The following is a 21,792-nucleotide window of genomic DNA, read 5'->3' as shown; positions in this document are numbered from 1 at the left end:
GCCAGAGGCGCGCGCGCACGCGCACTCTGCACGCACCGGCGGACAGCGGAAGTGAAGTGAAGACAGAGCTGCCCGCGCCGAGTGGGTTCTGGTTGGGTGCGGAGCAGTCAGTCCGGTAGAGTGCGCGCGGCCCCCGTGCGTTCTCGCGGACCCTCCGCGACGGTGCCCCCCCCCGTTTCTACGCACCCACTGGGGGGCCACGCATTCCCAGGAGGCAGCCCTGAGTTTGGGGCGGGCGGGCAGGCGCGGTCATGGTCGTCCCCGACGTGTTGGAGCGCCCTCGACAGAGGCGCCGACCGTCGGGGTGGTGGTCACAGTCTCCGCAGGCGACGCGAGGACCGCGGACGGAAGGGGCGAGCGCGGGGAGTCCCCGGGGCTCTTACTGGGACCTCACCCTCACTTGCAGACCCCCCGTTGGGCTTGCTTTGCTCTAACTTGGGGAGCTGGTCATTGAGGGGCGATTTCCCAAAGCTCTGTCCCGACCAGGGGGTCCGTGAGTAATGAGAGGACAGAGAGGTCAGCCTCAAAGAGCTCAAGGAAGGATTCAGCCTTTCTCCTTCGTTTCGAGTGTGTGGAACCCAAGAGGTGGAAACAACTAGAAACCGGGAGTCCAGGGATGGAAGCTGAAGAACGGGCATGACCGGCTGCTGGCTATTTCTTTTGCCCCTTGAACCTTGTTCACTTTCCCAGCACCTACCCTGGGCTCCCAATGAGCGATTTCTAGTTAAGCCTTGGCGAGCCAGACACGGGAAACGGAAACGAAGTCCTCTCGCACCCAGAGCCACTAGAGGGCAGGGCTGCACCTGCTGAGCTGGAGCGCCTCCGCCAAACCCCTCCCTTCCATGCTAGAGGCGTTTTTCTCTGTCAACACTTACACCCGGGGGAAAAATGTTGGCCCTGCCCTAGCCGGTGTTGCTCAGTAGTTAGAGTGCCGCCCGGCACACCGAAGGGTCGCGGGTTAGATTTCTAGGTCAAAGGCACAAATCTGGGTTGCAGGATTCATCCTGCCCCCCCCCCCCCCCGGCTCCGCTCCCCCCAGGCCTGGGGCCTGCGGGGAGGGAACCAATCCATGTGTCTCCCTCACATCCATTATTCTCTCCCTCCTTTCCACTCTCTACAAATGAACGGATCGGGTGAGGATTACCAAAAAAAGAAAAAAAAAATTTTTTTTTTTAGCCCTTATCTCAGGCCCGTAACATATGCCAATGTGCTCTCTGACCACATGTTCAGTGTCCAAATAAAGGGGTTGGCTCTTTTTTCCTTGGCTTTGTCCCAAGTAAGTGGTATTCGTCTATGGTCAAAAATCCTGGACAGCTTTCTACATTTACTTTTCTTTCAGCAAACATTGAGGTTTTATTCAGCAAGGTCACTTTAAGTTTCAAAAGTGACACCATAAACATCAGAATGAAATCGATTTTCTAGTCTCAAGAGTTACTCTCTATGCCCCACCTTTGGCTTGCAAAATTTTTGTCTCATCTGTTGTTTATAAGCCTACGATTTTGTACAATGCGTGTGCTACTTGCTCAATGTTGTAATCAGTTTTTAATGATTATTAGTTACTATACTTGTTGAACCTTAACACTACAGCACTGCATTAAAGACATAAAGCTTCTAAAGTAGGAAATGTACGTAATATAGACATTATTTGATATTTGCATGATCTTACAAAATAGAGGGTCATTTCACTACAGAATTTGCTATTGGATTGCTTTAGTTAGCGCAAACATTTTACCTAAGGCACCCTTTCAGAATTATCTGTTGTCTACTACAATATCCCGGCATTAGCCCTGCATTCATAATTAACTCTCCCACAGATGTATTACCCCATGACTGATACCTAAAGTAGCTTACACTGGAATTTTACTTTTGATTGCCTAACTTGTGAACGCCATTGTTCCTATGGCTAAGCCAAAAAAAAAAAATGGATAAAACCACCTTTGTCCAGAAAAACTGCTACATACTTCACTCTTAATCCACTGTCAATCATCTCACAAAGTCCTAGACCTGGAAGCAGCAAAAACCTTAAAGGTAACTGGTTCAGCCACTTAGCTGATCCTTGAGCCTTAACATATTTCTGCAGAGTGATCCTCTATTCCAGGGGTGGGGATTGTCCGGCCTGCTGGCCATATAAGGCCCTTGAAATCATTTGGTCTGGCCCTGCCAAGGCATTAGGGGTGAGTTAATTAAATGTTTGACCAAATATAGCAGGCTAATTTTTAAGTTAATTTTGTATGGCCTGTGAGTCATGTTGTAAATTAAAAGCACTACAAAAGTATAAGAGTATCATACAGGGAAGCAAGCAAAAGCATGGACTGTTAGCTAGCTAGAATGAGATTGATGGCAAAGAAATGTATTTTGTTTAAGTTGCCTCTTTAGAAATCAATGCTTTAAAAGTCTTGTCTGCTCTCACTTTATTCTGAATATTTAGCCTACCAAAGTAAATATATTTGATGCAAAAAATGGTCAAATATGAGCAAAAGAGGAGCAGTTTGTCAGGCATCTCTGCTTGGGGGAAATATTACAAATAGGGAAGATTGAAGAACAAACATGATATTGTACTTTTATTTATGCTCTGCCTTATACAAAGGATATGAGGCATCTTGTTTTTCTATCAAATTTGATAGCTAGTATTTTTTTATTTTATTTTTTTTTTTAGAGGTAGAGGAAGGGAGAGAGAGAAACATCAATTTGTTGTTCCACACAGAGATTGAACCTACAACCTTGGGGAATTGGGACAGCACTCCAACTAACTGAACTACCTGGCCAGGGCTGCCAGCGTTTTTTATAAACTTGGAAAATAAAGGAATATGTGGCCCCTTAGGATTTAAAAATTAACTTCAAAAAGGTTATATTTAAATCATTTCTCAGAGTCGTATTTCAAAAATCTTTTAACATTGTTTTAAGTATCATGGTTAATAGTTAAGGAATTTTACCTAGCTGATGGAAAAGAAGTTGTCATTTTTTAAAGTTTGATATTTTAAAAGCATGTAAAGATACAACACTACTTATTTAAGCTAACCTACTCCAACAGAACAAGTATTTTTCTTCTCATAGAATAAAAGACATGCTAAGGGTCAAGTTTAGGGAAATACAGTCTTATTACAAGAAGTATATGAAATGAGTGTCTAACTACCACCTGCAGAATTGCTATAAATCTGCTTGGTAGAATAAAAACTGGGAGCAAGAAAAAAAAATCAAATGGACTAAAAAATGAGATACCTGTGTTTGGTTGTTTTTAACATACATTGATATCCAAATATTTTCCAAATATTTTATCAGCCTACAATATTCCATAACTTCAACACTTGCTAGCATTCTAATATTTGATGAAACTGAGCAGAAGAAATTAGAGAATTTAAAGTGTACTCTTTTAATTTTTATTTTTAAAGAAGTTCATTTCAAGAATGATTCAGTTTCTCCATTCACTGGGTTCTGAGCCTGCAGTGATATTTGGGATCTTTGGTATGTGCTACTGATCCTGGGTTGCAGATGAGGGTAGATGGGAGCGCAGGTGAGGATAAGAAAGGAAAGGAAAAAGCAAAGTGAGTGTGAGTCTTATGTCCAAGAGTCAACTCTGGACTTTGTTATTTCCATGGGAAATAGTCATAGCATATTACATACACCCCAAGATTTTTTGAGATAAAAATGTTTTCATTTAAAAACATTTTAAGATGAAATGAAATGGTCAAGGGGCCCCGCCATCGTCCCATGATCCCTTACAGAGGGGGGCCCAGGCTACCCTCTGTGGGGCGATCAATGGGGGGGCTCCATGATCAGTCACCCCAAAGAGGGAGGCCCAGGCTACCTGGCCGGTGGTGCTGTAACAGGTGGGCGGGGCTGGCCAGTGATCGCCCTGTAGAGAGTGGCATGGGCCTCCCTCTATAGGGCAATCATTCTGTCTAGTTTTAAAACTAGCATCATTTATCTCTGGCCCCAAAACACTTGTCTGTAATAATCTATAATAATAAAAGCATAATATGCAAATCGACCGAACCACAGAACGACCGTCCAGACGACCTTCTGGATGACCACACTATGACACGCACTGGCGCCAGGCCAGCCAAGGCGGGTGCGATGCTATTGGTTGGGGGGCCCCGCCCTCGCCCCATGATCGCCCTACAGAGGGAGGTCCAGGCCACCCTCTGCAGGGTGATCAATGAGGGGGCTCTGCAATCAATCACCCCAGGCTACCCGGCTGGCGGTGCTGCAGCGGGTGGGTGGGGCCGGCCAGTGATCGCCCCGCAGAAGGAGGCCCAGGCCAACCAAGCGATCACACCCCACGCCTGTTACCCGCAGAGGGAGGCGACCAGTGGCAGGGGGTGGGGGGGCAGCGCTGCACAGATGGTAAGCAGTGGCAGAAGCAGGGCGAGCTGCCGACAGCCAAGGGAAGGAAAGCCCAACAGGCCCTGATCACCAGCTAGGCCTAGGGACCCTACCCAAGGGGTCCCAGTTTGCGAGAGGGTGCAGGCCAGGCTGAGGGACACCCCTCCCTCCCGTGCATGAATTTCGTGCACCAGGCCTCTAGTATGTAATACAAATCTATTGAATAAATGAGTAATCTGGAAAATGGCCATCATAAATAAATAATTGCTGTTGAATGAATAAACATAATCCCACCTTTGACTTTGCTATTTGCTTCCTACGGTAAAGCTAAAACATGAGCTTCTACTTTCCTGCAAAGCAAGAAAAACCAAGAAGTTTTCAAAGGTTTAAAATGAATTCACATCTCCAAACTACAAAGGAGTTAACTAGGACAGCTTGAACTGAACAGGAATAAACACTAATCATTTTAAGATGTATTAAATATTGAGCACTGCCCAGATCAGATGAAATTTCACACCTAGATTGTAAACCCAGGTAACCATTTGAAATTAAACGATAATGTTGAGGTGGCTGCTGCTATGTATGTAGGAAATTTTAGCTAAGCTTGTGCTTTGGATTTTAATGGAATGCATATCAATGCCTGACAAAATCAAAAGCATTGTAGTTTTCAGCACAGTCATCAGTTATTACCTTAGGGATCAAGGAATCTACTCAATTCTTGGACAAGACAGCCAGAAGACTATATATAAGCAACAGGCCTTAGAATAGCCAAATAAATTAAATTGCCACTGACCAGTATCTTCTACTAAATTTGAGTCTTGCTGGTGGATTGGATTTCACAAAAAGTTGAAATTATTGAACAGATTCCATATCATGTCTTCTGCCCCCCTGCTGTGTTTGCAGTAACAGTCCAGACCTCCTCCTTCCATTTAAATGTGTTTTCAATTTCACATCGGAAACATTTTCGATTTTTCTTTACTCTGTGGCACATTGGTGTCTGAAAGACTATTGGAAATAGTTGCATTTCCTCAGACCTCCAAAGTGATACATTTTTCACTGAAGTTTTCTACCCCACCATTTCTAAAAGTCAAATTTTTTTGCAAAGTTTGCATCTTTGCCTAAATTGTCCCATGTCCTTCCGGCCCCCCTGCAGAAATTTTCTCTCTTCTGTGCTTCCTATTGTGAGAACAAATGAGAAAAAAAAAAACACAAAAAATATCATTATGGTAATAAATTAGTGAGGGAGATCCACAGCACAGAAACCTTTAGATCAGAAACTCCATCACTACAAATATAGATCAGGTGGAAAAGTAATTAAGATTTACAATATACCTTCAGGCAACTTTATTTTTGCTTTCTTGGTTTTAAAAGGCATTGTTTAGCCTATTTCAGAAGATATTAAAAGTAATTTAATGTGCCAAATATATGTTTGGGGGATTAGGAAAGGAGGATTCTGGAAAGAAAAAAAAAGCTTTCAATAATCCAGAAACAAACTCAGATGCAAATTTGGGGCTTGAACCAGCCCAACCATTCCCCATTTCAAACAGTTGAGTTCAAAACTATTTTCTAAGAAACTGCTACATCAATTACTAGAAATATTGGTATTCTAAGTGAACAGTGTCCCACTCTGGAATGTTTAACAGGAAGCTGACAAACTTGAAATGGTCATTAGGCCCTATAAGGAGAATAAAAGGAACTCTGTTATATTCCAAATGACAAAGTACGTCGGGTAATGAACGTTACCAATGATTCCTCAAGTATCCATTCCCCTCCAGGATCATTCAAGTGAGTGTTTCTCAACGTGTGGCCCCAATACCAGCAGCATCAGTATCACTTGGGAACTTACTAGAAATGCAAATTCGTAGATTCCACCAGACCTACTGAATCAAATTCTGAGGGTTGCATTCAGCAATCCATGATTTAATAAGACTTCCCAATAATTCTGAATGTTTGGAAGTGCTGCAGCCACTTATTACCCTCTCTCCCCCTCCTCAGGGAATAGCCAATACCAAGGATGATATACTAGTAATGAGAGGAAGCCAAGCCCTTTAACACATAATTAAGCTAACAAATCAACCCTGGAGCCTGTCCTATCACATTAATGTGCGATAATAAATGAATTATACTTTCTGTTACTTGCAGCTAAAAGCATCTAATTGATAGTCTTAATGAGAAAAATAATAATTTAGATAAATAGATTAAAATGTTGGTTGATACTTTGGCTTCTATAAAAATTAAAATTCAATATAATATGACATTCAGCTGATAAAATGTTAAATAAAATATTTAAAATGCTGAAGGCAGAGTCAATGGGAGGTTACAGAATAAGATGTAAGTCAAAAAGACTGAACACAAGGGAACCTTTTTTCAGTGATTTCCTTATCCTATATAATAAAAGGCTAATATGCAAATCGACCAAGTGGCAGAATGACCGGTTGTTATGACACGCACTGAGCACCAGGGGGCAGATACTCAACACAGGAGCTGCCCCCTGGTGGTCAGTGCACTCCCGAAGGGGGTGCACCACTCAGCCAGAAGCCAGGCTCATGGCTGGCAAGTTCAGCGATGGTGGCAAGAGCCTCTCCCGCCTCCGCAGCAGCCCTAAAGATGTCCAACTGCCAGTTTAGGCCCAGTCCCCTAAGGGCGCAGGCCGGGCTGAGGGACCCCCCTCAAGTGCATGAATTTCATGCACCAGGCCTCTAGTTAGCTTATAAAGTTTTAAAAAATGGCTGATTTCAGTAGCCCCTTTGACAAGTCTTTCTTATTACCAATTAGTAGTATTTTTAAATTATGTAACTGCATTTATTCTTGAAAACTAATCAGTGAGATTTTAGAATTTTTACTTTCTTATGGAGTTGTATGATCTGGTGTCAGGCTTTTTCTTGTTTAATTCTTCAACTAACGATTACTTGGTGATAGATTCTACTATGAAATTACTCAAATAAAATTAAGTTTACACCTTCCTAAAGTATGACATAGTCATTTTTTCAACAAGCTTGATGAAACTATAGTTTTAAGGTTTGCACATCAACTTATTTCTATTCTCTGAGTTAGAGCAGTTAAAAAAAATCTATGACATTAAAAAAAGTCTACATGTAGTCTAACATGGTTTAAATTATTAAATTGCTCATTTTAACCTTGGAAAAGTAAAGATGCCAACATTGCAGATTTGATTTAAGAATTTAAATTGCTTTTAGGGAAATGAGAATCAATTTTCACTGAACAGCCACCAAAACTACACATTTGTTCAGGGCTTTTTAGTTGACATAACACTTCCATGTACATAATTAAATTTAATCATCATAATGTGAGATAAACAGACTAGATCTTAATTGCATTTTATAGCTGACCAAGCTGAAATTCACACAGGTGAAGCTCCTGCACAAGAATTTCTCACTATTCACTATTCAATGTCAAATACCAGAGTCAAATATCCCTATTGGCTCTAATTTTTTTAATGCTTCCACAATGACCCATTAAAAATATGTAAAAGTGACCCATTAAAAAATATAAGTTACCTTTTGTAGTTTATCATTTTCTTTTATTAAATTCTAGCATCTTTCAACTCAATGGAGCACCCTGTAACCTTGGTAGCCATTAATTCCTGAGCCTGGGATATCTGCCTCATCGCTCATTTAATGGCATTCAAGAATGTATTAATAAGGACTTGATTTTAAAACATCCTTGTTCATTGTCTACATCTATTCACTTGTTCTTATTTAACCTTTGGACACCATCACTGGGGAAATCACATTCCAAGCAAAAGCTGTTCTAGAATCCCATGGGTTTATCTTCTGAGAATTGAAAATTATTTCTAAAAAGGGAATGTAATCTTATGAGTAAATAATCAAAAATGGGCATTTTAAAGAGATTATTTAATAGGTAACAGACATGTTCATTAACATGTTATTGAGAAATAAAGAAAATATGCATTAAACACATGTTCTGAGTGTCTAGAAGCCACTAAAACAATATTAGTGGTAAATTTTGTTGTTGTTGTGAGTCTTTATAATTACATTTACATATTAACCAGAGTATGGAGAAGGAAAAAAGTTGAGATTTTTATTTTTAAAACTAAGAACTGAAAATGGCTTTAGATAATATGGAGGACATAACAACCTTTATACCTTTTCTATATTCCATAATTTGAATCAACAATTAAAATTCTCAGTTGCCATATCAGTTTAATAAGTAAACAGCTACAAAAGAAGACATTAAAAATACTATCTTCCAAAACTGTATCAGGAAGAAGCAGAAAACCTAAATAGTCCAACAACAACTGATGAAATTGAAGCAGCAAGCAAAAAATTTCCGGCAAACAAAAGCCCTGGTCCAGAGAGCTTCAGAGGGGAGTTTTACCAAACATTCAAAGAAGAACTAATACATCTCCTCCTGAAACTATTCCAAAAAGTTCAAGAGGAAGGAACACTTCCAAACTCTTTTTTGGAGGCCAGCATTATCCTAATTCCAAAACCAGATAAAGACACTATAAAGAGAATTACAGGCCAATATTCCTGATGAACATAGATGCTAAAATACTCAACAAAAATTAGCAAATCAGATCCAGCAATATACCATATTAAAAAGATCATATACCATGAGCCAGTGGGATTTATTCTAGGTATACAAGGCTGGTACAATATTTCCAAATCAATAAACAAGACACATCACATAAACTGAAAGATAAACATCACATGATCATATCAATAGCTGCAGAAAAAGCATTTGACAAAATTCAACACCCATTTTTTAGAAAAACGCTCAGCAAAGTAAGGAATAAAGGGATCATATCTCAACATAAGAAAGTCCATATATGCAAACCTACAGCCAACATCATACTCAATGGGCAAAAACTAAAACCATTTCCCCTAAGAACAGGAACAAGACAGGGATGTCTGTTTTTATCACTTTTATTCAACGTAGTACTGGAAGTCCTACCACAGTGATCAGACAAAAAGAAAACATAAAAGGCATCCAAATTGGAAAGGAGGAAGTAAAACTCTCATTATTCACAAATGACATGATATTGTACATAGAAAACCCTAAAGACTCCACCAAAAAACTAGATTTAATAAACAAAGTCAATAATGTAGCAGGATACAAAACTAACAGCCAGAAATTGATAGCATTTTTATACACCAATAATGAATTCTCAGATACAGAAACTAAAAACAAAAATTCAATTTACCAGCGCAACAACAACAAAAAAATTAAGATACTTAGGAATAAACTTAACTAAGGAGTTAAAGACTTATGCTGGGAAAACTACTGGACGTTGAAAAAAGAGATAGAGGGAGATATAAACAATTGGAAGAATATACTGTGTTCATGGATTGGTTCATTAAAATCTCCATACTGCCAAAGCAATCTATAGATTCAGTGCAATCCCTATTAAAATACCAATGGCATATTTCACAGATCTAGAACAAATCCTTCAAAAATTTATATGGAACCAAAAACAAAAAAAAACACAACAAAAACAAAAAACCCTGAACAGCTGCAGCAATCTGGAGAAAGAAGAACAAAGTTGGAGGGATCATAATACCAAATATCAAGTTATACTACAAAGCCACTGTACTCAAAACAGCCTGGTACTGACACCGGAGGCATATAGATCAATGGAACAGAACAGAGACCTCAGAAATTGACCCAAGCTATTACGCTCAATATTTGACAAAGGAAGCAAGAGCATACAATGGAGTCAAGACAGTCTCTTCAATAAATGGTGTTGAGAAAATTGGACAGATACTTGCAAAAAAAATAAAGCTAGACCACCAATTTACACCATACACAAAAGTCAGCTCAAAATAGATAAAAGATTTAAATGTAAGTCGTGAAACCATGAAAATCCCAGAAGAAACCATAGCAAAATCTCAGATATCTCTCGTAACAGTATGTTCCCAGAGACATCTCCTAGGGCTGTGGTCGGCAAACTGCGGCTCGCGAGCCACATGCGGCTCTTTGGCCCCTTGAGTGTGGCTCTTCCTAAGCCTTAGGAGTACCCTAATTAATAACAATGTACCTACCTATATAGTTTAAGTTTAAAAAATTTGGCTCTCAAAAGAAATTTCAATCGTACTGTTGACATTTTGCTCTGTTGACTAATGAATTTGCCGACCACTGCCCTAGGGCAAAGGAAACTAAGGAGAAAATAAATGGGACTATATCAAAATAAAAAGCTTTTGCACAGCAAAAGAAACCATCAACAAAGTGAAAAGGGAGCCCACTGTATGGGAGCACATATTTGGCAATGATACATCTGGTAAAAGGTTAATATCCAAAATATATAAGGAACTCATACAACTTAACAAAGGAAAGACAAACAATCCAATTTAAAAAATGGGCAAAAAACCTAAATAGACACTTCTCCAAAAAGGACATACAGATGGCCAAGAGACATGAAAAAATGCTCAAAGTCACTAATTATCAGAGAGATGCAAATCAAAACAACAATGAGGTATCACCTCACACCTGTCAAAATGGCTACCATCAACAAATCAACAAATGACCAGTGCTGGCAAGGATGTGGAGAAAAGGGAACCTTAGTATACTGCTGGTGGGAATGCAGACTGGTGTAGCCATTATGGAAAACAGTATGAAGTTTCCTAAAAAAATTAAATATGGAACTCCCATTAGACCCAGTGTTCCCACTTCTAGGAATATATCCTAAGAAACCTGAAACATCAATCAGAAAGAATATATGCACCCCTATATTCATAGCAGTGCAATCTACAATAGCTAAGATCTGGAAACAGCCCAAGTGTCCATCAGTAAATGAATGAATAAAAAAGCTCTGGTACATTTACACCACAGAATACTATGCAGCAGTACAAAAGAAGAATCTCTTACCCTTTGTAACATCATGGAAGGACCAGGTAAGTATTATACTAAGCAAAAAAAGCCAGTCAGAGAAAAACAAGTATCACATAATCTCACTCATATGTGGAATCTAATTAACAAAATGTGTTCACTAAAAAAATAATTAAGAAGAGCTTTTGAAGCTGCAAATTATCATCACTATCTATCCCCCTGGCTAAAGCAACCACTCTCTATCGTATAAGTGGTATACATGCAGTTCTTGAGAAGAAATGGCAACCCCTGTCAGCTTGAATTTGTCAGCTTTGAATTTGAAAATATGCTTCATCAAATGATCTACATCAGTGATTCTCAAACTGTGGTCCTTACCACCAGAGAACCTTTTAGAAATGCAAATTCTGGGGCCCCACCTCAGATCTATAAAATGAGCAACTCTGGGAGTTGGGCCTGTACCTGTACAGGCATTTCTCGATTTACTGCACTTCACTCCAGTGTGCTCTCTAGATTTTGTGTTTTTTAATAATTGAAGGCAAGACCCTCCCTCAACAAAAGAGAATTATGACGTGCTTTATTGCAGTGCTCTGGAAACAAACCTGCAATTATCTCCAAGGTATACTGGAAGTTTAGCCTTCGGGCGATTCCAATGCATGCTAAAGTTTGAGCACTGATTTACAAGAAACATAAAACTTTGATCCAAACATATTTTGATCTAAAAATAGTTTTAATAGACCTCAACTCTAAAGAACAGAATGAGAGCGTACACAGGATGGGACAAAATTGGGTTTGCAGTTGTTCATATGGAAAATAATACCATGATTAATAAATAATAATCCAAGAATAAACTCTGTTTCACGTATTCACAACTCTAAACCCACTTTTGCCTCACCCTGTATTGGCATTTTAAATCTCCAGCATTCTTAAATCATATAGGGCTTTGAACTTCTCTGAGTGATTACCTGTTGGCCTAAAACCGGTATTTTAAAAGACCGGGGAAAGAACATTAAAAGCATAAAGAGATCATATTTCTCCCCTCTTAAGTAACTGTGTATTACATTAGCATAGCCCTGGTAGAGAGAACAAAAGTTAGAGGGCAGTGCAGTGGCAGTGGAGTTACAGTTGTGTTCCCAGCTATGAAGTCAGCCTTTGTTTTCTTATTCCAGGTCAGGACCTCTGGAACAATGCTTCTTTGAGCAGGTGTATTAGGCTTTCACAGCACCAGTCAGATGTAAGGGGGTTGGGGGGCCGATAAAGCTTCATAAGTAGAAAATGCCATTCTCTTGAAACAGTGTATTCCTAATAGAAATAGTTTCATCCCTTAAAAAACGAAAGAAGAAAAAAAAAGCTGTGTAACATTTCAGAAGCAACAAAAAACTTAAGTTCATTATACAGAAATTATATGTTGGGGACAGAAAAAAAAAAGGGTAGTTTGTCAACACTAGTGAAATAGGGTTTTATAATATGTAATCACTTTAAACAATTTGATTATAAACTATACTCATTATATAAGACCAAAATACTACTATAATATGCTTTATTTGTTTTGAGATGTACTTACAGGCCATAGTCAAGTTTAGTGGTAAATATTATAATAGGGTCAATGGTACAGGATACAATTATAAGGACTCCTTATATTTTAGGACAGTTAGTCATAAAACAAAGGAAGAGGAGTCAAGAGTTTCTAAGAAGAGGACATACATGAGAAAGCTGGGAATTTGAATACATTACCAATGAGCAAAATTCAGTAAAGAAATCCTACACATAGGAGATTTTATCCAGAGACAACTTACAGTAACTATATTATAATTGCAAATAACAGATGAGTTTTCAAAAGCTTGATTACATCTTAATGAATTCTTAAAGACTTCCTTTAGTGCTGCTAGAGTTTTTCTACTGTGCAGCCTCTAACAGCAATAACGTGCTCTTTTTCTATGTGTGCTAAGTGGCTTGCTTGGAAGGACAGTAAATGATGTATTTAATATTAATTAGACCCATGCAGGAGTTTTCAGATCGGCTGTATTAGCAAATAATCCCACTGCAAATAATAAATCTTTTGCAAATAAGAATGAGGGTTGAGCAACCTTTCAGTTTTAGCAGTACCAGAACATCCTCATCTCCACAGTGCTACTTCCTACAGAATGAAATACACGGAAAGATCATCCTCTACTTCCTTCAATGAGGTTGGGAGCTCCAGCTGCTCAGAATAGGACCCCATACACCATTATTTCTGAAGCCGCCCTATGGCATAGACTCTTGCATATTAGAGTGTAACACCGGTGTTTTGTCTTGTTATACCTTTCCTCCAGAGCTAAATTTTCTTGGAAACTAAAGAAGTTTAAGTTTCAGGGCCCCTCATTTGTAGAGGCCCCCTTTTAAAAAAAGGTTCTGAAAGAGACTCTAGCAATGTTCTCACGGTCTTACGTTTTGGTAAAATTTGCAAAAGATATTTGAACTACAATTGATTGTAGAGTAGTCATTTTGCTGATTTCCCTCCTTTGACATCTCTCTCCTATCAGTTAGCATTGGAGCAGCAGTGGGCAAATTGCGGATCTGGCCTAAAGAAGGTGGAATGGGGATATGTTTAGATTTTGTTTTGATTTAGTGGGATGTATAAATGTGGCTTGTAGTCTTGTGCGTATGGTTAAGTTATTGCTAGCTGTCCTAGTAGAGAAAGGACATCCAGGAATACTCTTACTGTCTGCTGTACTAAATCACAGGGCCTGAAATCTTCATATAATGCATCCAATGGTGCCTAGCATCTGAAGTACGTGGGTGGTAAAGGAGAAACAGAGCCAGAAGCTGGTCTATGAAACTTTTCTGGGCTCTAAAAAAGACATATAAATGTATATATTAACTATTCTAGAGGAGTATACAAATCATCTTTTGATCACCTCTTTAGCGGATATTAGAAATCACTGTCACGTGAAATAATGATTAAAGACTAATGCAAAAATGTAGGAACAAAACATCTTAGAGTATATCAGTTAATTAGTAAAAACACTTCTTTTCCTAGACTTTGTGATTTTTGTTATATTTGTCACCCCAATTTATAATTTGTTGTGATTTCTTATTCCATTCTAAATAAATATTCATTGTGTATCTAACATTTAAAATTTTATATTCTTTTTCTTAAAAGAAGTTCCGCCAAACTGAGTAACTCTAAAACCTCTCAAAAATGTGGATCTTCATCTAAAAGGATTTGATGTCTTTCCTGCACAGTAGTTATGGTAGTTTTATTTTTAACCCCTTTTTTTCTCAATAAATGCAAGAAAAATCTAATATCAAGGAAAGAAAGAAGAAAAGAAGTAAGGGAAAGAAGGGAAGAAAAGGACCCTGTTTATGGGGGGTAGGGGGTGGGTGTGTCTCATATGAGGCAGTGAATCAGATCTTGGAGTCAGACACAGGCAAACCTGGAGTTAAACTCTAGTGCCATCATTTATGAGCTGTGTACCACGTTCTCTCACCCCTTTAAACCTCAGTTCTTTCATCCCCAAAGTGAGGATAATACCACCAATGAAGATTAAATGACAATGTATGTAAAAATCCTTGCCAAGTGCCTCACACAGATAAGGCATTGAATAAAACTTTAAAATGCCTTATTCTTGAATGTATAATCCAAATTGTATTTCTTAAAATAGCCTTACTAATATGCTCCCTAAAGGATGAACAGCAAATAAATAATTTCAGCATCCTTCCTGCTCTCTTCACAGTAAATTGGGAGCAGTGCAGCATATGTGGAAAGTTCATTTCTTTTTCTGTGAAGGCATGGAACTGTCTGTACCAGGTGAGAAAATATGTCATCTTCCATTCTGAACAAAAGTTAGCAAATAAAATGTTGCTGACAGACTGTCTAACAAGTGGAATAGGATAGCAAATTTGAGAATCTACGTAACAAGTTATACTGAAGTTCTCACACACACACACACACAAAAAGGGGTGTGTGTGTTACATTTGAGTTAATAGGCTCATTTCAAAGACAAAGGTTTAGGTATTCATGCATTTACTGACTCTCATGTTTCCAAGGCATCTGAGAACAGTAGATTAGGAAAGTTTAGAAGCAGATAACAGGATTAGAAATAGCTCAGAAGTCAACTCAGGGTTCAGGTGTCTCCCAGGCATGTCTAACACTTCACAGCTGTGATAATATGGGCAAGAAGGCTGGAACACCTTCAGAAGGGACCATGATAAGCAGCAAACTGTCAGCATTAAATGCAGGAAAAAAGAGCTGTAGGCACAAGAGGGTGATATAAAACAAACAAACAAACAAAAACCCAGTAGTTAAAAATGCCACAAAATAACCTGAAATGTCTCAGTGTCCCTATTCATCAATGACCGCATAAGTATACATAGTTGTCTATCCTTATGTATACGGGTAGTTCAGTGGCCAATCAGGCTCAGAAAAGCTAGTTACTGGTGCATAAAGCTTTTCACCTGAGGTGTTCTCTTCCTCTTTATTTCCCTTCCTTGATGGAAATGTTTAACCAAATCGCCAAAGACATTTGAATCTGTCTTCTTTGACCTTAGATTCCAGAGCAACATGCTCAGATTGTGGAGTATTTACCACTAACCAGATAAAACAAATGACTTCTAACTGATGCACCTGGGCCCTCTCTTTGTTCCTAAGGTGTCTCAATTACCCATCCTTTGTATTGCCCACTGCACTAGAATCTTCGGCTTGGAAGGAGCCTGATATTGCATTTAATCTTCTTTATTATGAAGCAGAAACCATCCCCTGAGATGGGTCACATACCCTGCCCTCTGCAAAAGGTGGCCCATTCCTTTACCTCTCGTTTTTAGAAAGCCTATCCTTATTGTTATATCACAACCTCTCCCTGCGTTCTGCCTATTAGTTGTAGTTATTTCCCCTGGAACATCCCAAATGGACCTCCATGTTCTTCTACAGATTAGCCCTGTGGGTCTTATGAAACACACAAACAAACACATACACAGAAACAATCACGTCTTAAGTCTCTTCCTCACTGAGCCTAACACCCAGATTCTTTCAAGCACTGCTGTCTCGGGGTAGCATTTGTTAACCCCCCAACACCCAACACCACCCCCCCACACACATACACACACCCTTCTTCCACTTCTCACTGTTTCCCTGCTCATTTCTGGCCAAGATCTTTGTTACAGTTGTCCCCTCAATATCCTCCTTTAGTTAATATCTTACTCTTCCTTCAATCTTAACTCAATATTAAGTCCCTTAGGGCAGCCTTTCTGACTTTCCCACTTTAGTCCTATCTTCCATTATATGCTTTGAAGGCATCTCATAACTCTCCTTTGCTATACCTATCCCAGCAGCGATTTTGCATTTATTTGTGGGGCTGAGGCCAGTATGTCCTATATGACTAGCAAAGTACGCATTGAATGGAAAGCACCGGATACATACAAATTTGTATAATTGGTTCTTGGGGCGTTGGGTGGAGGGGAAGAGTAGCTCCCCAAAGAACCAATTCCACATGACTTGTTTTTTAGAGACTTTATAAAATGGATAACTTCGGTATACTCTCAAGATATAACCAATTCACTTTAAGGAGCTAAAAACTCAACATTTCTTAAACCAAGCTGGAGTGAAATTTTCATCATTTTACCTAGAGACTAAAGCCTGCATTAACAACTCAAAATTCTAGGTAATGTTCTAAATCTCAACATAGCTTTTTTTTATTTGGTGGGGGGGGAGGCATAGATGGAGTTGTTGATTTTTATATTGTTATTCAGAGAAGGTGTAAGAGCCAAAATGAAGAACTAAGTCTCTAAGGTTCAAATTAAAGTCAAAGGTTTATTTAACAACCCAACTTTGAGATTAGCATTCCATTAAGAAACAAAGCAAGAAATAAAAATCCAGGGATCCTGTTTGAACCAGAAAGCTTTTCTTAAGCCACTGAAGAGAAACTTTAGAACCGCCTCAAAACAAAATTTAGCTCTAATCCTTAATTAAATTATAGCTACTGCACATGCTCCCTAGCCCCCAAAACCACTCTCCTCATTTCAAGCAAATTAATCAGAGCAGCTCTTGAGCCAGATATGCCTGCTGACTATAGTATGTGGTTTTCACCTCCAATAATAAACACTTGAGTACAGCTCTTTCTGCTCATTGACACTATAAGCATAACAGAGTGGCTACACTATACCTAATTCATTGTTACATCATCAGTACTATAAAAATGCTCCTCACACAATATATAGGGAAAAAAACTTGCTTAATAATTGAAGAAATTAAGGAATTCCACAGAACAAGATGACAGGTGACAGATTCTTTTTCTGCATTCAGTCCTGTCCAGGTCAACATTTGTGTCCATATTTACACAAGGACATCAATGGTAACATGATTGCATAGTCAGATAATAAGAATATAGAGACATAGCAAAAATTTGTGTGGATTAACTTTGTGGGAACATATTATACCAGTTCAAGGGCCTAATCTATAATAATAAAAGGGTAATATGCTAATAGACCGGACGTCATTCCTGACGTTTTTCCTGATCCAGCTGGGGCCGGAGGGAAGCCAGCCCTGGTCCTGGGTGTCTCTGCCAGAGGCCGGAAAAGGGAAGCCCAGGTCTCTGGGGCCAGAAGGAAGTCAGTGCCGGCAGCCGGAGGAAGGAAGGCCTACTCTTGCAGGAATTTTCATGCATCAGGCCTCTAGTTCATACATATATGTGTGTGAATATATATATTTTACATGCACCCTGGCACCAAAAACCACTCTCCTCATTTTAAGCAGATTCACTGTTAAACTGTCAAGACATAACAGGTCCGCTCTTAGATGGTATTTCTTGTTCAGAAAGAAGTCTTTCTATTCAAAAGAGCAAGGCACCCTCACCGATCCCTCATCTGTGGGACACAGGAAGAAGAGATCCAAGTTGATGAGGCTACTGCAGGGCAATATAAGTTGAGGGACAAGAGCTCCAAATAGAAGGCTCTTCTGTGCCTCAGTCTTTCCCCAAGCTTTTTAAATTTTAAAATTTATCTTTATTTATTTAAATTTTTACTTTTAACACTATTGCAGATGTTCCCCAAGGAGGGTTGCCTGAAGATCAACTTGTCAATAATAAATAAACTCCCAAGTTTCCCCTTTTGAGCTTTTGTGTTAATCGATGGACCTGAGGAGGAGCAGGTTTGGAGAACAGAGCTTGTGAGTTCTCTTTGGACACATGCAAGTCTCCAACATCCACAAGACATGCAGATGGAGATGTCAAATAGGCAGTTTGGTATACAAAGCTAACATGGGCCACAGTCAGGCTACAGTTCTGCCCAGAAGTGGAAAAAATTCTCCTTCCTTAGTGTCCTACTTGGTAACCCGAGCCTCAGAGAAAGCTATTGGGACTCCAGTACCCAAGAGAATATTGCCTGCAAGTCCTGTTTATTCCCCACAAGCTCAGACGTCAACATCTGAGCCAGACTCTGGCTGTTCTGATCCAACCAAGATAAACTAGCTGCAATCATATACCCTTTGACTGTGTTCCATATACCTACCCAGACTCACCTGAGAACCCATTTAGGCTTGGTGCCCCCAACCATCACCACTACCACTAAAACAGCATTTGACTGATACTGTTCAAACATGTTCATCAAATTTTCCCAACCTTCAGTACCTCTAGTTAATGACCTTAACCTTCTACCTGGTTAGGAACTTGGCTTTGTGAAAGGCCTGCTATCATAGAGTTTAGTGATGCAAAGGATGAGATATTTGTTCTCAGTTTGATAAATAGCCTGTCCACCCATTGATTGGCACATTGCAATAGGAATGACAACAAAAACTATCAAACCAACCAGCTCTGAGGTCAAACCTTTGTGTCTGTATGACACCAAGTGCAAGGGGTGTTTAAAAACATTAAAGAAAAACTTTAAACAAAAAAGTATAATGTGGACAAGGTGAGTATAACAATGACCATGACGGGGATGTGTGGGAACTCTACAGGTCTAGTCAAGAAATGGGTAGAGCCTGGCCGGTGTTGCTCAATGGTTGAGCATTGACCTATGAGGTCACAGTTCGATTCCCAGTTAGGACATACCCAGGTTGTGGGTTCAATCCCCAGTATGGGGCGTGTAGGAGGCAGCTGATCAATGACTCTCATCATTGATATTTCTCTCTCTCCCTCGACATTCCTCTCTAAAGTCAATAAAAATATTTTTTAGAAAAAGAAAAAACTGGGTAGAGGCAAGAAAGGAGGCGTTCCATAGGCAATTGGCCTGTGGTGCAGGTCTCTCCTATATCATCCTATGCCAGGTGTCCAGGTGGGCCTGAGGGGACAAAGAATAAGATACCACCCAGCATCATGTGTGTATGGGCTGTATGTTTGTGAACATGTAACCAAATGGCTTACTACATACCATATGATAAAGGGCCTTATTAGAAGCAGACAGAACATCGTATGCTTCACTCTTCCCAACAGAATTGGAGAAAGCTTTTTCATGAGCTCATTGAAGCTGAGTCTTGAAGGATGTGGGCAAGGTGTAAGTAAAGGAAGGAATTCTAGGCGAGAGGGAGGAATATATCTGAATGCACAGAAGTGGAGCAGCAGATGGTGTGTCTGGGATCATTTTCTCTAAAGTGTGTGGAACATAACACTGGTGGGAGCAATGATGAATTAGGCGAAGATTTTAAGTGGCATGCAGACACTACACTAAATAACAATGAAGTACTTGGAACTGAGAAAGATATCCATCTTGTAATTCCCTTCTATCCTTGCCCAGGAGAATCTCTCAGTTGGTTAGCAGGATGCTAATCTCTTAAAAGCTAATCTTCCTACTTAACAAAATGGAGCAGGTTTCAGGCTTAGAGGTTTCACAGCTAACAGTATCTAGTTATAATTTAACATTAGGTTGCTTTTATTATAATTATGCTTCTCTTCTACTTAAGGCAAATGAGAGTGGTTTTCCACTTATGGCATTGATATGAAAATTTCTTTCTAAACAAATTTAAATTTTAAGAGTGAGTGATTTTAAATGCAAATACAGAAAAATATTAAGGAATACGTAAATGTGTACAGGTGGTGAACCCTTATGGGAAGAATTATGACGGTGGTATGTGGAAGTACTCTCTACAAAAAAATGTTAGCAGTTTGCTGTGATGCTATCACTGGATTATTCAGAGATAAAGCCTGGTAAAATGGATCAAGTTCAAATCTTCCTTCAGCACTTTCTAGCTGAGTGGCCTTGGGCAAGACCTCTTAAGGTCTCTAAGTCTCACATCCCTCATCTTTATAAAGAGGATCCATCTTACAGGAGTGTAAGGACTAGAGACAACCAATATCCAGTTCCTAAAATTATAGACATTTTTAACCTCCTTTATAACTTTCCAACACACTTTCCAAGGTTAACCATGATTGACTCTGACCTAATTTCTCTAATTTTGTGAGACATTATGTCTGCAGAGCTGTAATTGGTTTCAGAAAAGAATCCACTAGGTCATTTTTCTTGATTTCTCCATTAACCGACGCAGGAAGTTAGGAAATCAGTACAATGCTCATAGCTGTTTTAGGTCACCTCCAATGGTTGTGAACCCAGCCAGTCCAAGTCAGAGGACCCACGTTAGATTCTCATGTTCTGAATGCATGTTGCAACATTTTAAAAATAATCTTTAAAAAATCAATGGTGTGAGCAATATAGCCACATCTCCAAAAACATATAGTACTGAGAAAAGGGAGGGAGAATCACTGAATGCGCAGTCCACAGTTGAAGCCCCATCCTTTCAGTCCCCTTAGCCTTCCCATGACTCACACGGCTCCCCCCCTCGTAATGAGTCCTGAAGAAGCCTGTGGACATGCACTTATGGAGTGTGGCAGACAACTCTCAGCACCACTGGTGTTCCAAAAGCAAGCACCTGCTGAGACTTGGAAACCAAGAGATGTCCTTGTAATCATGACACCTTGCCTAAATAAGAGATAAATTGGCTACTAAGGGTAGCCCCCTTAGTGAGCACAGTCTGAGTCTCCAGCTCATGTAGAATCATTAACGCACAGCACAAAAGCAGTTTCCTCTCCAATAGTAGTAATGATTTTCCAAATTATGCATCTCCGCCTTGGGGAAACCTGTCATTAGAGGGTTTTCTGTCTGCTGACTTTTGCTCTCACTTCCTGGAATTGTTTTGATAAAGTAGGTCACCTCATTCAAATACAGGACACTGCTAATATCTCCCGTGCCGTTTGCAGTTCTAATGACAAGTATGATGCCCAAGCAATTTATGACTCTGGTCTTCACTGTGGCTATACATTTGTCCTTCACCATTGCCATGCTTCTCTCTAAAGGAACCACCAGATTTAATGGATCAGGGACAGTGGTTTCTTCTAACAAGGTGGTATAATTCAGGAGAGCAGTTTTTAGAAATGCCTCTTTCATAAGTGATAGAACGATATATGTCTCATGACAATGGAATGAATGCATGATTTTTTTTAATCCATGATTTTAAAGAAGAAGTGACCAGACATTCTAACAGTTATTAAAAAACTATTTATACTCCCACATCTAGAGCCTACTACTGGAAATCCTAACTTTTGATTGGTTGAAAAGACTGAAACCTGCAGTCCTCTATCCCCTACCCTCCACCCAAGAAAATGACTAATTACTTCTGAATAACCTTCTCAGCCCATTAGGGATCTGCTTAAAGCTATCATACTTACAGTCTACACAATGTTTTCTGTTTTGCAAGTCCTG

At 39.5% G+C, this 21,792-nt stretch overlaps 1 protein-coding gene and 1 long non-coding RNA gene across 4 annotated transcripts in view; one reads left to right on the top strand and one right to left on the bottom strand.

Annotated features, from left to right (window-relative positions):
• Positions 1 to 21,792, bottom strand: part of ATP2C1 (ATPase secretory pathway Ca2+ transporting 1) — a 120,533-nt gene that overhangs the window by 97,907 nt on the left and 834 nt on the right. The window lies entirely within an intron of this gene.
• LOC106695846 overlaps positions 38 to 21,792 on the top strand; it is a 35,440-nt gene continuing 13,685 nt past the window's right edge. Inside the window, exons 1-2 of one of the 2 annotated variants that reach the window (XR_002827974.1) lie at positions 52 to 115; positions 14,847 to 14,920. This is a non-coding gene — a long non-coding RNA (uncharacterized LOC106695846). Of the gene's footprint in view, positions 116 to 14,846; positions 14,921 to 21,792 lie in introns of both variants that reach the window. The other variant, XR_002827973.1, reaches the window with a different exon arrangement.

Source organism: Myotis lucifugus, unplaced genomic scaffold, assembly GCF_000147115.1.
Source record: "Myotis lucifugus unplaced genomic scaffold, Myoluc2.0 scaffold_8, whole genome shotgun sequence".
Classification (NCBI taxonomy): domain Eukaryota; kingdom Metazoa; phylum Chordata; class Mammalia; order Chiroptera; family Vespertilionidae; genus Myotis; species Myotis lucifugus.
This window is presented reverse-complemented; position numbering and strand designations above follow the sequence as displayed.